Below are 17,212 nucleotides of genomic sequence, written 5' to 3'. Positions count from 1 at the left end.
AAAAATAAAGAAGATTAATATATTAGAATACAAAAATAGAAAAGAGAAGAAAATTTTAAATACCGCCATAAAAAAATAAAAGTCCACTGACACTACAACACAAAATGGAAGAAGAGCAGCAACAAAATAAAGAAAAATACATAAAACTAAAGATATGAGAAAAAACTTGTGCAGAAACCAAATTTATTTGAGTCCACAAAGCAAAATAAATTAATGTCAAAGACGAAGACAGCAATCTAACACAGATTTTAAATAACACAATTAGATAAGCAAGATAGGCTCCTCTAAAGGCGTTGTAAGAAAATTAAAACAATCTTGTAAAGTAGAGGATATAAGGAATACAAAATAGCAAACTTAACCAAATTACTATAAGACAAAATAAATCACCGCCGCTACTTGTTGATCTAGCGCGCTCCTAAATGTAAGCGGTCTAATGGAGCCCCCCAGAAAATTACAGACGTCTCACCACTAATTTAGTCTTTATAAGTAAATGGTCAAATACAACAACAACACAAAAAATAAGAGAGCAGACAACACTATAAATAAAACCCATTAAGAGAAATAAACCAAATATTAACATAGTCCGTATAGAATCACAACAAGTAATAGAGGATAACCCCAAATGGATAAAAAAATGTTACAAAATATTATCCAAACGCATCAACAAGCGAGAAAATTTACTAAATTAGTCCTAGAAAGAATAAGAAATTTACAAGTAAAAATAACGGAACGGTTATTAATATTAATAGACCGGTTGTTATAATGAATAACGGACCGTAAATAATATATCTTAGCATCACAAAATAATAGTCAGGAGAATCAGTAGCAAATTATTTACTTTACCAAGAAGTATCTACCTTCACTTGAGCATGGATTTCATCTTCCGGCTGATTGTGTTTTTTTGAAGGTTTTGTTCCGGCTGTAGATTCCATATTCGTTGCATGAGGTGTAGACGTGAATATAACCTTATTACATGTGATATCGAGAGGTTGACAGAAGAATGACAAGATCTTCAACAAAACAGAAGAAAAATTCTTCTATTCTGTTTCTTCCCCTTGAAGTGTCTTTGACATGAAGTTGTGGTGTTTTTAGATGTTTTTGTGTTGTAATTGTAAAAATACCCTTTTATGTTGTAATGTTTTTATTTAAAAATTTTAAATGTTTTTTAACGCAATATATTAAGACAATGTTCACTACAAGGACTAACGGAACATGTTCAATGTAAGTTTAGATGTTACCTTCCTCCACTTGTACTAAATAAGTTTTTCATTTAGGTGCTGATTAAGGTGACAGTCTATCACTGAAATATTCGCATTAAGAATAAAGTTCTACACCAAACGGGCTTATACCGACATTAGCCAATCCTTCACCTTTCCTGAAGTTTACCTGCCAAAGAAGTGTATTTTTAGCGTTATATATACTATATATATACTATATATATATATATATATATATATATATATATATATATATATATATATATATATATACTATATATATAAATATATATAAATATATATATATATATATATATATACTATATATATAAATATATATATATATATATATATATATATAAATATATATATATATATATATATATATATATATATATATATACTATATATATAAATATATATAAATATATATATACATATATATACTATATATATAAATATATATAAATATATATATATATATATATATATATATATATATATATATATACAGTGATGAGTGTCTTACCACCCGGCAAAATAGCGGAAAGGATAGAAGACAGATTAAGTTGTGAGATAGTACGAGCTAAGGCTAGTTATTAGACGTGTCTATTTAACTTCAGTCATAATTATACGGATGACCTCGAAAATATTTTATTTTAATAATTTCTGATGTTAGAATAAATGATTAAATATATTAAGATATATTATAGTAAAAAACATTAATTAGTAGCGATTTTAAATTATAAATCTTTAAGTTTATTTAATAATAAAAATAACTCAACTGAAATATTTGACTAAACTAAATAGGTATGTTCAGTCCGAAAACATTTGTTGTATGTTTAGTTGGCGTAATAGTTAGAAACGTTGTCTATTGATAAGAAGACTGGGGTTCAATTCACACCAAGGGTAAAATTTTTGTTTTATTCAATCAAAAATAATAAAAAATATGATACATATTAGGTAAAAAGTTTTCGAAAAACTGATTATTTACAATTTATTCTTATTCCAATTTTATAAAATAGAAATACAAAATATTTCAAATTCAATTCCAGTTTTACAGTATTCAGTTGTGAATGGAAAATAATCCATTGAAGACCGTTTAATGTCAAATCCATCACTAAATTCTCAGTGTTAATATCAATTCCTCTGTACAGATAATGATTTTCAAAACAATTGACGACATTGGAATGGATGCGCGCGAACAGCTACCTGCTTTATAGCTAACCAAATCATCAAGCCTTCAAGTTATCAAATAATAACACATCGAGAAGTGTTTTTTACAGTAAACAGAAATTTTTTATTGAAAAAACAATTCGTAAAAAGGATTTTAACGGTCGAGGAAAAAGTGCAAATTGTTGTCTGGCATGTGAATGAATTATCAGACAACATGATTAGACAACAATTTGTAAATATGTTTCCAAAGAGGCCGGCTCCAGCACGATCAACAATTCAGTCTATTATACGTAATTTTTTTACTTATGGATCCGTGTTCGACCCAAGAGGAGTTATCAGACGAAGGGAGGTAAATCCAGATTTGGAACTAAGGGACACTTTGATTTGTGCAAGTATTGAGCAAACTCCTACCCAATCAACACCTCGTCTCGGAGAACAATGTGGAATTCCAAGATTTAGAGTAGGTGAAATTTTGTAAAGACATCGATACCGTCCCTATAAACTTCATAAATCCAACGAACAATTTCCTGGGGATCAATATAGACGTTTAGAATTTTGTCAAACTGCAATGTAAATGTCACATCAAGATGAACATTTTTTAGAGAACGTTTTGTTCACCGATGAATGTACGTTTTCATTGCATGGCCGTCACAATTCAATCAATGCTAGGTATTGATCTCGAGGAAATCCTCGTCAGATTTATGTTACTCGTACCCAGTGTCTTCGAAAAGTAAATGTTTGGGGAGGCATAATAGGGAATCATGTCATTGGTCCATTTTTTATAGACGGTATGTTGACTAGGCGGAAATACTTGGAACTTCTGCAAAATGAAATTGTCCCAGCCCTTTGTAATTTACCAATACATTTCGATTCCATATGATTTCAACACGATGGTTGTCCTGCACATAATTCTCGCATCGTCAGTGAATATCTCAGTGCGACTTTTCCTAATCGATTGATTAGTGGCCACGGATATTTTTTTATTTTTGTAGAATTTTTACTTATTTAAACATTCTTTAAAAGTTTTTACTTTATTTTCGAAAGTACGACGATACTATTTTGTCAATAAGATTTTTTGTTTTAACTTTAGTTTTTGTTTAGTTTTGTTTAGTGATTCAAAGCAAGACGATCTTTGCATAATTTCAAATTATTAAAAAAAAAAAAAAAAGAAAACCACATGTGGGTTTTGAACTCTAATCGTCTGCGATGTCTGTATCGCAATGTTAGTTAACGAAGGATTTATAATTATTTCGTGACAAGAGTGTATTAAACTCTTCAAATCATAGTAGAAATTATTCTTGGTTAATAATTTAAAACTTTAGATTAAATAATCACTATTAATTAAATTATTTTATTCACATTTTTGCTTTATTGTGGTCAATCAGTTTTTACTTTATGCGAAATTAAAAAATGGAAATACGTCACACATTCGACGTTACTCATAATAATTATGACCGAGGTGATTTAGCTCGAATCTAACGTCTAAAGGTGTGAGACTCTCGATAGTGGTAATGTAATGTAATATATATTATAGGTTTTTCCGATTATTTCTCACCTCTACGAGTTTCATCTCTTTTTATTTCACAAGGTAACTGTGTTTTCTATCTCTTACGTTAAAAAGCCGGGTGGTAAGACACTCATCACTGTATATATATATATATATATATATATATATATATATATATATATATATATATATATGTATATATATATATATATATATATATATATATATATATATATATATATATATATATATATATATATAAGTAAAAGATTGCATTACATTTAAATTAGAATTTCACCATTGTTCTACACGTGTTTCGAGTTTTCAACTCCTCATCACGAACACTTGTGGAAGTTCAAACTAAAATAAAATGCAGTCTAGTATTTGGCCATTATAATTAAAATAACAGCCTGGTACACTAGCAGCGACACCTATACAAAATAATAAGAATACGTGAGACTTCTCTTTGATAACAAATACTATCTGCATTTCATTTCAGTTTGAACTGCTACAAGTGTTACTGATGAGGAGTAAAATAACTCGAAATACGTATAGAACAATGGTGGAATTTAAATTGAAATGAAATGCAATCTTTTGTTTACATCTTAACGTCTTTTCTCTACGAAAAGAGTGAAAAAGATATTGTTTTTTAAGGGTGATCCGTTAGAGTTACTTTTACCATCGTTCAACAGCCTCTAGTAAGAGGCTTTGCATTTGCGGTTTACCGAATTTGCTATCGACTTGTTACTTTATATTTGAGCTTAAGCAGCTCGAATTTTGGCGCTGACTCTGAGGCCTTCCTGGTAGACCGCCCCATTTTGGGATCGCTTTAATGGTTATAACCAAAGAGCTTTAAATTTTAGAGTAAACTGTAACTAGAAAGATGTTGATTGGGTTTTATCTCAAACCAAGACGTTTGTGAGATGTGCCGTTCATGAAAGTCGAAGTTTTTGTCTCCATGTCCAGATTTCAAATGCTTCTAAGTCTCGCGTCGTCTATCTGATTCTTTGACCGTTCAAGTTTTTCATGCGTATTGTTTTCGACACACAACGTAGTAACAAAATTATTTTTTAGTTTTAAAAGCGACCGACTATACAAATTAGTATTAATAGTTTTTATTGTTTAATTTAGTATCTTATAAGGTAATCAAAGTTTGTTAATAATACTGTATAATGTATACTGTTTATGCTATATTCTTTACTGTGTATTTTCTACGCTTTTAAACTGCCACCAATCTCTTTTTTGTCGATGTGGTACTTCTTAATAAAAACAAAATGACGCACTTTCTAAAATTTAGTAATTTTTGAATTTAATCAGGACATTTTATTTAAAAATATTCTGACACCAATATTCTTAGGAATATCCCTGTATAAATAGAAGGACAAAACATCATGAGCTATATTATATCGTTGGTCGAAAAACATAGAGTTATAAATTCCACAATAGCGGATGAAAAATAAATAACAGCATCAAAACTTTGTTATACGGATTAAGGATGTTTGGAAGACGACCACAAAAAAGAAAATTTATATTGCGTGTTGATTCAAGGCACAAAAGGATTCTCAAAAGACTGAAAAGCCGACTGAGAAAGTAAAGACAACGGACGAGGGAAGCCAACGGAAGCTGAAAATAGAGTAATGCTATCAGATAACGAGCAACCGTGATGAATACAGGATTATTCAAAAAGCATCTTAATGGTTTTCACGACCTGTTTTATATTAAACGTATCTCAACGAAAATTGTTGGGGAAAGGGAATAAAAAGGTTTAATCTACAAAACAGACAGTTTTTAAAACACCTGTTTCCTTATTAAATTGTAAAGATCAAGACAATTGGCAGTTTACTTTCTTAAAAGCCCTGATTTTTTCATAAAAATATAATTTGTACGCTTTTATATTCACATCAAAAAATTGTAATGATATTTTAGCAAACAGTTTTATTTTTTCTCCGGTTTCTTTAAAAAATAATAATAAGTATGATTCTACAACAAACTTTATTTTAATTTAAAAAATACTAAACTACTCATAAATTTTTTTAAACACTATCTTTTTAGTTAATATTTTTTTTTAATTAATAGAATACCTTAATATAAAGTTAACACGATAAATATAAAATATATTTTGATTTATTAGTGTTATAGTCCAAGATCCCAGAACGATCACACATAACTTATTTTCACACAGATGAAACCTTAGAGTCTCAGTAGCGTCTCGCGTGATTTGAATACCTGCGTATTTATGAAACTTGCTGAGTGACACCTGGGCAGTTACCAGGTGAGAAAGGTAACTAAAAATAAGAGCTATCTTACTTAAATTTACATAACTGATTTTTATACATATTTTGTAGAATAATATTTTGAAAATACTGCAATAACTGTCAGACACTTGTCATGGACCAGAACTTTTGTCAGACGCTTTAAAGCTCCACTAAAATTAAATTAACTTTACTTACTTTTACATGTCTGATTTTTAAATATGTTAATAATGGAACTATAAAAAACTTATATTTAATCAGTCAGACAAATTAGAATGACCAAACATCCCTTAAACACAAAAATTAGTTAACCCGAAGTATGAGCGCGAGAGTGCTGTGCGCATAAGCCTCAGAGTAAAAAATTCAAACACATTTAGGATACTTCTGTTTTCGATCCGATTAGATATTTTTGCATCTCCATTTTAATATAATGAACTCTAGCATTAAGATAAATATTAAAGTAAATTAATGTATTGAATATATTTGGGATAATTAATTAATTCGGAGCAATTTGGTTTCATAAGAAATTATATTTACTTTATTGTAGAAAAGATACCAGTTAGGATAATTAAAAAAAAATAATTTTTGTAAAAAAATGTTCAACTAGGATTAATTGAAACAAACATTTTTTATTTGAAACAATCATATTCATTGTCGCAATTATTAGAATTTTCCTCATTCAACCAATCATGATGCTGCTCATCCGAGTCATTATCTTCATCATTATCCGTTATGTTGTTGCTGACTGGTTCTTCTGCAAAAAATAGTTCAAAGAATTAAAAAGCAGAAAATCACAAACATAATAAATTCTAAACCTGAAATCAAAATATAATACCTGAAGTTTGAAGGAATTCACTAACGTTTGCTGGTAATTGGTCACCATCAAACCAATGAAAGTGATATTGGTTTTCTTCTACTCTCCACCCATTGTTTTCAGGAGTTAAAATGGTTGGTTGTTTTGCATTTGCATTATTCCATATGCTAGAAATGTAATTAGCACGGCGGAATTGTTGGAATAACTCACTTTGGCATGGTGGTAAACTGCTAGCATCAAAATTTTTTAAATTTTTGCGATCGAATTCTTCGTTAATATTAGATACGCTGTAATTATTTAAAAACAATTGAAGCCGGGCAGCATTAATGTTGCACGTATCAGGAACACTATAAATTTCGCAGATAAATTTTTGGATTATTTTGAAAATATCTTTTTGGATGCGCTCATCGATAAGCAACTCTGATTCTCCAAACTGCATGAAAGCTCGCTGATATTCATGTTTCTTCATTAATATATCGAATGGTCTTTGTTTACCCTTTTTAAAAAAGGCGGAATTAAAGTCACATCCAGTTAGAGCGTGAAACCGTGGCAAACTTCTACATAAAGATGGTCCCAAGTACTCGTAAACCTTTGTCAAATTAATGTATCTCTGGTTATTTCCGGTGCCTGCGTTTAACCATACATTCGAATCATTTTTTAAATTATGCATATGTCCTAACATAATTATCGCAATGTCAGTATCAGAACATCTAATAACAAAATTTGCTTTAACGTCTACATTACAAATATGAAAAACAATTTTAGTGTCAGCTTCTTCATGTTCAGGACACGATAAATTGTCATCAACATTGGATAAAACTTTATTATTATGAACGATGTAAGAATGACATTGTTTAGAATTAATTAATACGAGGGCCTGTTTGAAATTGATATTTTTAAGTTCTTGCGAAAAATCTGACGGTTTAACTTGATCGGGACCAGAAATGTTGAAATCTAATTGAGTAGACTCACGACGAAGGCCTCTTTCGTAGCCTTTGATCGAAGGAGAGAAATATTGATCAAAAATAACTCGTATCTTGTCGCTTTTAGCTGCGTTACCATTAGAAGCATTTGTTTAGAAATACCTCCAAAAGTTTTTAGGACATTTCTCATGGTATGAAGCAAAAAGAAACCATAAATTAATAAAATATCTATTTGAGTAGGTGAGTCGTGCTCTACACCTTTCTGCAAAGATTTCATCAAAGTTGATTTCTGGGTTTTACAAATGAATCCATCAATATGGCACATTGATAATGGCATTGGAGTAATAGGATAGGACAAAATTTTCTCCATATCTACTTTATAATCCATAGATATTCCAAGAATTCGTCCAAAAAGATCTCTTTGCATTCGTACCTTTTGCACTTTACCACCTGCTTTGGTTTTTTTCTTTTTGGAGTAATCCAGTGTAAAGTTTTCCAATCGTGTCTTCTTAATACTTCTTTCGAATCTACTAATATCCAATTCACACTCAGAAATGAACGTTTGACGTTTAGCTTCACCATTTTTCTCTATATAAAGCAAAAAATTTTCTACGGGCTCCGACGCAGCTTTACCCGATGATATATTCATTAATAAATCTTTTGGCATTTGTGAATCGAATGGATTTATAAATAAATCCAAAGTTTCAATAAATTTTTGCAACAGCTTAGCATTAATTTTTATAGCATGGTTGGTGAGCTCGGCTGAAACATCTTGCTCCTTCTGCAGACCCAAATCTTTGTACACTGAACTGATTATTGTAGATCTAATATCATGACTCCGGGCCCATCGTTGACGTGTAGAAATTGAATTCGTAAAATGTATTATACCAGTGAGTTTCCTTGCAGCATCAGCGTTTATTGTTTGTTCAAGAACAAGATCAATAGGTTGTTTAGAAAAAGTCTTATTGGTTCTTCGAATGCCAAAAAAACCTTCTTGGAATTCTTCGTACAAATTAGGATGAGTTTCAGCAACGTTTAATAAATTTGAACAATGCCTAACAGTCCAACGAGCATAGTTTTGTTGATTAAAGATAAAAAACAAATTCGTGATCTTTGGTAATACGTACTTGAAAAGATCAAAATCTCCATTACGAATACTTCTAGATAGAGTTAAATAATAGTTGACCAAGTTTATATATATTAAATAAAACTGCGCTGTTTTACCATTATCACCGTTCAAAGTCTGTTGTTTGTAAATGTAATAATTATTTAATAGTTCTTTCAAATCGTCATTTTCAATTTTAAAAGATGACACTGGAGTATTTTGCAGACGCGTAAGTTCTTTAATAATTGTATCCGATACTTCTACATTTTTAATATCCAAAAAAGATTTAAAATGTAAAATCTCCAGACCTACTGACATCAACGGATGAAGTCTCTTACACCGATTGAAGTGTTTCCCTTCCTGAAATCCAGCAACTGATCCCGAAGCTAACAAATCACTTTGCACCATCACGTTCGACAAGCCGCAATCTGCTATAAATTTTCCTATAGCTTTGAAGTATGACATCATGATATGGAATGGTCCCAAATGAATAAATAGGTTGTCAAACTTAGGTGCTTCAGTAGCTTGAATTTGTAAGGCTATTTTGGCAATTGCAAGATCATAAGTAACTTAAATGCAAGATTGTTCAACTTCTTCGCAAATTTGTAAGCTTTGCTCCATTGTTTCCAAAATAACCGATGTATTTGTAGGCGACGAATTTATCGGAGATAGATAAGAAACAACTTGCTTTGCATTATTTTCATTATTACTGATCAAGCTATTGTAGCCAACCCACATCGGAAGATTTGATAAATGGCAAGCATGGCTGAGCATCCAAATTATATCAATGTTTTTGTATAATTGTAAATTTACAGGCAGTGTTTCTTCAGCTTCATAAATAGAAATTTGTAAACTATCAGTCATCTTGGGTTTTTTCATATATGGTCTGCTATCTATCTCAGTAACCTCTAGTGTTCTTCGTCGTCTTTTTCTCGATGTTCTAGGTTCTTCTCTGGTGGTAGAAGACAAATTTGGAGTTTCTAATTCATGTAAAACATTTGAGTCTACGTTTTGATAAATTATACCAACAGTGTCGTGTAACGTGTCCTTTCCACTCTTTGTTTCCACAAACCGATCAAAATTATCAAACGCAACTCCAGTACATAGATTCGGATTTAATTTGATTGCTTCAGGACATATGGTGGATTTTTGCATGGCGTAATAAGTAGCTTCAGTTTCCAGTTCTTCTACACCTGGATAGCTAATGCAATGGCCATATCTGTGAATTATGTCTATTATATTACGACTACTTGTTAAGCTTTTTAAAGCCATTCCGAGCTTAATATGCTTTGACGTCTTACATTTACCATTAAAGACAGCATATACAGCATCCTGGCTCAAAGATTGAACTAATCGAATACATTTCTTATTATTTTTTCTTTGGCTGCTACTTCCTGCAATCAGAGTAAAATAAAATTGAGATAAGCTTTCCGGCACTGAAACTTCACCGTCTTCAAGATTCTGTACAGATACTTTAATAGGTAACTTATTTTTCTCAGCTTGTAGCACTGATTTTCTTAATACTAAAGCAGCTTTATTCAAAATGTCCTGATCCTTTAAATCATCCAATAACTCCTCATCAATAACATAAACGTGTTTTGGAGCAAGTATCTTCTTATTTTGACACATTAGGAACTTGATTTCCTTCATAAATATTTTGTTTATTTTTGTCTCTAAGTTATGAGGAGTGAAATTGCCCATAATTTCTTTAGAATTTTCTGCTTCGTCGTTAAATAATTCCATGTAGTGTCTGTGGACATAAGTAAGAAAATAACATCGTCCTTTTTCTATAACATTTTTTTGTATAAAACTACAAACTTCATCAAAGACAGCTTGATGACGCTGACGAAGAGTATGCCAAGGCGTTTTAGTTGTATTTTTCTTTGTCGATATGTTGTATAAATATTCCAATTGACATTTTTTGTGGTAATATATTGTTGAATCCGTTACAGCTTGCACTTTCTCAATTAATTGCTCTGAGGCTTCCTCGTCATCTTTTAATTTTTTTAAGAAATCGTTTCTATCACACGCATGCAAAGGTAGTCTCTTCAGTTTATGTCTTTTAGTTTTTTGGTCACAATAAATACATGTCTGGTTTGTGTCAGTATTCATATCACTTTTAAATAAAATATTATGAGAAGAGGAATCAAGATCACATTCAACTGCAATACTAAGATCTTCCAAATTACATGACACTGGTTCAACTGATTCTAATTCAACACTCGACTTAACACTTGGCTCAGGTATTATAATAGATTCAAGTATAGTACTAGCTGGACTTGAATTTGACACTACATCTAAATCAAGAACTGTAGAATTATTTTGTTGACTTGAGGTTGATGCTGTACATAAATCATTATTAATATTAGAATTACTTGGTGAGCTTGATGTCGACGTAGCTGATATATTTTCAACAATACTCGATGCATCTGTTTTTATAGCACTTTTTGATTTTTCTGAAATGGCGGAATAATACTTCTTTGGCAAAGCAGTAAAATTTTTGTAACATTCTCGATGATAACCATTATTATACATATCATCCGGTAAAACTAAGTCTTTGAATTTTAGGTTATGGATTATTCGCTGTTTTAATACAATTTTCATTTTTTTAAATGTCTCTTCAGTAAATAACTTTAATGCATTACTGGATTGTTTACAAAATATACATTTTGAATTGTTTTCTTCCATGATTTTCACTATTGCAAATAACTTAATATTACTCACAAAGTACACGATATAAACAACAAAAACATGTGCTCTGACAGATTCGAATTAAACTATAATAGATATTATAGGTTAGGCGCAAGGGACACATACACACTAGAGTGACAGATTGTGAGTTAAAGAAGGAGAACCGAGATATTACAGACGTCTCACTAACTCTGAAATGCAAGCACAGCACTCTCTCACTTATATTTCTGATTAACTAATTTTTGTGTTTAAGGGATGTTTGGTCATTCTAATTTGTCTGACTGATTAAATATAAGTTTATTATAGTTCCATTATTAACATATTTAAAAATCAGACATGTAAAAGTAAGTAAAGTTAATTTAATTTTAGTAGAGCTTTAAAGCGTCTGACAAAAGTTCTGGTCCATGACAAGTGTCTGACAGTTATTGCAGTATTTTCAAAATAATATTCTACAAAATATGTATAAAAATCAGTTATGTAAATTTAAGTAAGATAGCTCTTATTTTTAGTTACCTTTCTCACCTGGTACCTGCCCAGGTGTCACTCAGCAAGTTTCATAAATACGCAGGTATTCAAAGCACACAAGACGCTACTGAGACTCTAAGGTTTCATCTGTGTGAAAATAAGTTATGTCTGATTGCTCTGGGATCTTACTCTATTATATATTGTCTACTACAATGCAAGTTGTCAGGTGTCAACGGGAAATGAACGAGTTACAGTGAAAAAAACTGTTTTATATCTTAAATTTGAACCATATATTTGATAGAACACAGTGAATCGTGAAACATGAACATTAGTTAATTAACTTTATAATATCTTGAAGACATAACCAAAAAAGACACTAGTTCTGTTAATTTTAATAAATATTGTTCTGTGATACTAGCATATCAGAATAGTCGCTAACTTCCTGGTTCGTATAGGCATCTTGAAACCAATAATCATCATTATTCTGGCTTTACAACCCTGCGTGGGTCCTAGCCTCATCAAGAATTTCTCTCCAGTCGTCCCTATCCATCGTATTTATCAGCCAAGCATGTATTCCCATATTTCTCATGTCTTTATCAATGTTATCAAGGAACCTTGTTGTGGGTCTTTCTCTTCTTCTCTGACCAATGGGTCTATCAAGGAGCGTTTTTCTAGCTGAGTCATTTTGTTCCATCTGCATTACATGTCCTATCCACCTCTGATGTCCTATCTTAATATGTTTTACGATATTAGGGGTGGTATATTTTATAAGCTTAAATTTTGTATCATCTTCTCCACACTCCATACCACGCCACACCTTGAAATCAATCATTGGCTTATATATTGCTATATTCTGCAATAATTTGTAAATACGTGCAAATCTCTCCTTCAAGTGATATATGAGTGGAACTAATTTGTAAGATTAGTTTAAAGTCTTTCTGTAGCATCTTTATGTTGTCGTTAAGGTAGATAAACCTCATAATTTACAGTAAACTTTGCAGGGGCATAATTCTTTCGGAATGGAAGTTTTCATGATTGGACCAATATAGTTTTATACTAGGAAGGTAGTTGAACCTCAGGTTTAAAACCATGCGAGGGAAATGCTTTTATAATAAAAATTTCGACTCGGTATTTTTTTGATGAGCATACAAATTACTTTGGGTCACTGTTTGCAGTAAATTATCTTTCGTTAAGGATAAGCTTAAAATTGACAGTGGACTGCTTGTGTCAATTTCAACGTTAGGTCTAATTTTACTAGTAAACTGATCGTGAGACAATTTGTATGCAGACGATTCAAGGGTACCAATACGTCTTTTGCATGAACTAACTTCTTTCTTATAGTCAGGGTCTGCGACGCTATCATCTGCATCCTCAGAGAACTCATCACTAATGTGATTTATACTAACATTTTTAGTTGAGGAAGAAATTGGAACATTTGGTGATTGGCCTAATGTTGGAGTATGCAGTGAAGGAATTGGTAAAATGCCTTGCGCATCACAATCTTCATCAAAATAGGAATCGATGGCCATGACATCAGGTATACCAAAATCATCCTTACCACAATCAATTAATGTCACTATGTTTCTAAGTTCTTGTTCTGTGATTCTGTTCTGTGCTCGAGATAAGAAATTACCATATGTATAGTTGGTTCTGTGAGGAGGGACATAAAAAGTTTGGTTTAACCATGTTCTATTTAGAGGTACATGCAGATCAACCTGCTCAAGTAGCTGAGGACCCAACACTGTAGAAGTAATTATGCCATAAAGCATCTTTGCATCTTTAATTAATCGTCGGTCTTACAATGAGAGAATACCAAGTTGGGTTTTAATTTGATCATAATTTACTTGATTTAAAATGAAAAAGACAGAAAAGCTTTGATTTCACGTTCAAAGCGTCTATGTATCTATTGATACGTATTTCGACTTAATAAGTCTCATCAGAATAGTTATTCATAGCCGTTCTTAACGTGAAAAATAATATTCTCTGTCTTATTAGAAAGCAACAATAAAATGGCTTCGTTATGGACGCAATAGCGACATCTGATAGAAAAATCGGTAAGATAGTTTCGAAACAAATTCAGATTTCTGCTTTAATCTGGAGCCTTCTAAAAATTGCAAGGCATGGCCAGACGATGATAAAGATGTTAATAGAGACATGTAGAATCTAAAATTTGCATTCCACGACATGTCTATTCATCTAAGCAGAAATCCTTACCGAATTTGTTTCTCGTACTCATACAGAGTAGATCCGAATAAAATGAAAAAGACAGAAAAGATTTGATTTCACGTTCAAAGCGTCTATGTATCTATTGATACGTATTTCGACTTAATAAGTCTCATCAGAATAGTTATTCATAGCCGTTCTTAACGTGAAAAATAATCTTCTCTGTCTTATTAGGAAGCAACAATAAAATGGCTTCGTTATGGACGCAATAGCGACATCTAATAGAAAAATCTGTAAGATAGTTTCGAAACAAAGTACGAGAAACAAATTCGTTAAGGATTTCTGCTTAGATGAATAGACATGTCGTGGAATGCAAATTTTAGATTCCCTATGTCTCTATTAACATCCTTATCATCGTCTGGCCATGCCTTGCAATTTTTAGAAGGCTCCAGATTAAAGCAGAAATCTGAATTTGTTTCGAAACTATCTTACCGATTTTACTTGATTTAATTCAAAAGGTATACCCTGTTTATATGCTACATATTTCAAGAACTTGTGTTGAACTTTCTCAATTTTTAATATATAAATATTATAAGATGGATACCATACACAAAAACAATACTCTAGATAGGGTCTGGCTAAAGAACAATACAGTAATTTAATTGCTTCAATATTCTGAGTCTCGAGTGAATCTTTTTATAAAGCCAAGCATTTGTAAAGACTTGTTAATTATTGACATATAATGCGATTAAAATAAAAGTTTAGAGTCTAAAATAATTCCAGATAACGAATTTCGGTAACCCAGTCAACAAGAAAGTTCTGTATATTATAATTATATTCCATTGTGTCTCTCGATCGTCCAAAAGAAACAGCATGACACTTGGATGCGTTCAGGGCCATGGCATTCAACACACACCACTCACTCAACCGATCGAGATCGTGTTGAAAATTAACACAATGTTCTGTATTATTGATAATTGCGTAGAACTTTAAATTGCCCGCAAAAAGAAGAGGTGAACTGTGCTGGAAGCAGTGGTGTATATCATTTATGAATATGGTAAATAACGGGAGTCCCAAATGAGAACTCTGAGTTACTCCTGAATGAACCTTAATCTCACCTTAATCTCACAAAATCCCTGATACGTACCATTTTAATTCGGCCAGTCAAGTATGTTCTCAGCCGTCTAAGAAGTGGCCCATCAGCACCCATTTTTTTTTAGTTTAACTATTAAACTATTATGGTTGAACCGATCAAAGGCCTTGGAAAAATCAGTGTACAGCGCATGTACTCTACAACCTCTCTCCATGGCTTTCATCAGGAAGTCCACAAATACTAGTATATTACATTCAGTTGATCTGCTATGTCGAAATCCAAATTGTTGGTCTACTAGCTGTTTTTCAAGTGAAGCTGTAAGATAGTTACATACAAAATATTCAAATATTTTTGGTATTACACTAATTATTATACTAATGGGCCTGTAATTATTCACCAATGAATTATCTCCCGCTTTAAAAGTAGGTGTTAAATAACTATTTTTCCAGCATTCTGGAAATTAACCTTTATTTAAGGATAGATTAAAAATGTGAAAAAGACATCTGGATAATACAAAACAACAATTCTTAGTAAAGCTGGAAGGCAATCCATCAGGACCAGGACCCTTATTCACATCCAGTTCTGATAATTTTAAATAAATATGAGATATAGGTATGTCGAAACCAGTCAAGTTAGTAAGATCAAGTGAAGGTGAATCACTGGATATATCACATATTTGAGTGGAATAGATTGTAGAAAAATATTCTCTAAAAAAATTTACAATATCTGGTCCGTGATTAAAACAAAAGATATTTTTTGTGAGCTTCCTTTTTCTCAACTATCAGGTCCTTCAACTCTGGTAAAAACCAAGAAGGGAATCTACGTTTTGAATACCTTTTTACGGGGATAAATAATTCTATAACTACGTAAACTATATCATAAAAAATATTCACAATTTGATTCAGTGGTTTTTCTAAAAATAAATTATCCCAGCAGAACTGTAATAAAAAATCAGTTACTTTCACATTGTAAGTCGGCTTAAAGTACCTATAGAAACCATGACTAACCAAACCAGTATTATTGGAGCATCTTTTGTTCATTTTTATCTCAAATTCCAGTAATGGGTGGTGCATACACTCCCTCAAAAGAGCTTTATCTGCCCTGGACACAGTTATATCAGCATCATCAACCAGCACCAAATCGAGAATATTACCAGTGGAATTCACAGTAGTGTTGGACTAAAACAAATTACAATAAACGTTAAAATTGACTCGATATAGAAATATTTAAATCATGCCCAGTTTATAGGCAAACTTCGAGGTTGTTTATATAGTTAATCCACTCGATCGTCGCAAACAGGAAGTCTTGTGAACTGCCCTCGTGGGCTCGTTGGTGCACTTTCGTTATGTGCTTGATATATTGGATTTCGCCGCAGCTGCATGACGGTGATGGTAGCTTGCCCCATTTGTGCAACATATCTGCAAATCTACTATATTAAGTTCTGATGCTATTAAGTGTGCAGCAGGTCTTACGTGGTAGGTCAAATCCAGGACGTGCCTCTGTGATGCAATGTATGGCTATATTTGGTTGAGCTGTCGACCATTCATGGATCCATTTGGTGATAATGTTAAACCCTGTGGCTGCGGCTGATTCTGCAGTTTGTATTGGAGATTATTTTTGGAGCTGAGTCGACTTTTGGTTGCATCTTATATATAGTTATTAATCGAAAGCACCGTGTTGCTAAGGATCTTGTTATATTCTTTGGTAAGCAGGTTAAGTTGGCGAATATGTGGTGATGGAATGTCGTTCGGCACCGGTAGCCAATGTGTTGGTGTAGATTTGATTACTCCAGCGATCATTCTCATG

Source organism: Diabrotica undecimpunctata, chromosome 5 (genome assembly GCF_040954645.1).
Source record: "Diabrotica undecimpunctata isolate CICGRU chromosome 5, icDiaUnde3, whole genome shotgun sequence".
Taxonomy (NCBI): Eukaryota; Metazoa; Arthropoda; class Insecta; order Coleoptera; family Chrysomelidae; genus Diabrotica; species Diabrotica undecimpunctata.
The sequence above is the reverse complement of the archived record's forward strand: the minus strand, read 5'-3'. Positions refer to the sequence as shown.